General features: G+C 37.1%; 1 pseudogene; it reads right to left on the reverse strand.

Moving 5' to 3' along the window:
• Positions 1-890: 890 nt before the first annotated feature.
• LOC121994386 lies at positions 891-962 on the reverse strand (annotated as a pseudogene).
• Positions 963-1,486: the final 524 nt, after the last annotated feature.

Consider the following 1,486-nt stretch of genomic DNA (forward strand, 5'->3'; position numbering starts at 1 on the left):
ACGATTGGATAGTTGTTTAGCTAATTCGCATTGAGACATTTCTAATGCTTATTCCAGTCCCTGTGGATACGATAATCTTTTATATTACTTGCGATATTTCCGTACACTTGCGGAGAGCGAACAAGTTTTTGGCGCCGTTGCCGGGGAATGCGCTATAACATTAGGAATTATCAATTGAGTTAGACTAAACATAACATTTGTTTTCCTTTCATATTGCATAGTTGTAACTAATCATTAGATTTCTGTTTTTGCTTTCTTGTATAACTTTCACTTCTTGTTAATTCTTTTTGTACAAATTCAATTATGCATTTTTGATTCTTCTATTTTTCTTTTTCTGTCGAATTGCTATCTGCTATCTTGTTCTTGTGTATGCGAGGATCTAACTTTGCAGGGGAATTCTTTCCTTTTGACCCTGAGATTGATAGAACTTTCCATAAAAGAAGAATTCTGCAAAGGCAAATTGAAGAACAGGAACATTTGAACATGGCAAATAGACCACTTAAGGATTATGCAGCACCCTATGCAAGAGGTTTTCGATCTAGTATTTCAAGACCTTCAGTGGAAGCTAATAACTTTGAGATCAAACCCGCAATCATATCTATGGTGCAGCAGAACCAATTTGGTGGAGGACCTCATGAAGACCCTAATCAACACTTAGAGGTCTTTTATGAAATATGTGGTACCATGAAAATGAATGGAGTTCCTTCAGATGCAGTTAGATTATTGTTATTTGGGTTTTCTCTAAGAGATAGGGCAAAGCAATGGCTGAATTCTTTGGCCCCTAATAGCATCACCACTTGGGAGCAGTGTGAGCAACAGTTTCTTGATAAGTTCTATCCACCAAGCAAAACAGCTCATATGAGGAATTTAATTGCAAGCTTCAAGAAAACAGACTCAGAATCTCTTTTTGAAGCATGGGATAGATATAATAGTATGCTCAGACAATGCCCACATCATGGGTTGGAAAGATGGTTAGTGTTGCATACTTTTTATAATGGTATCAATTATCATACCAAAGTGTCCCTTGATTCAGCTGCTGGAGGGGCACTTATGAACAAAAGCTTAGATGAAGCCGAAGAAATCATTGAAAGTGTAGCACAAAATCATCATCAATGGGCAAATGAAAGAAGTGGTGGCTATTCTTCTGTAAACCCAACAATTAAAGCATCAGGGAAGTTTGATGTAGATGTAGTCACTCTTTTATCTGCAAAATTGGACGCTCTTACAAAGAAATTTGAGAATATGGGGGCTAGTGCTAATATGTTCAATGCTATTAGTACATCTTGTGAAGTATGTGGGAGTTCAGAGCATTCAAATGACTCATGTCCATTGGGAGCTATCACTGCACAAATCAATCAACTTGAACAATGCGATGCAATCATGAGTTACAATCAAAGGCAGAACAACCCATACTCAAATACTTATAACCCTGGATGGAAGAGTCATCCAAATTTTTCCTACAGAAATAATCAAGATCAAGGACCAT

This window comes from Zingiber officinale, chromosome 1B (assembly GCF_018446385.1).
Source record: "Zingiber officinale cultivar Zhangliang chromosome 1B, Zo_v1.1, whole genome shotgun sequence".
NCBI classification, from domain to species: Eukaryota; Viridiplantae; Streptophyta; class Magnoliopsida; order Zingiberales; family Zingiberaceae; genus Zingiber; species Zingiber officinale.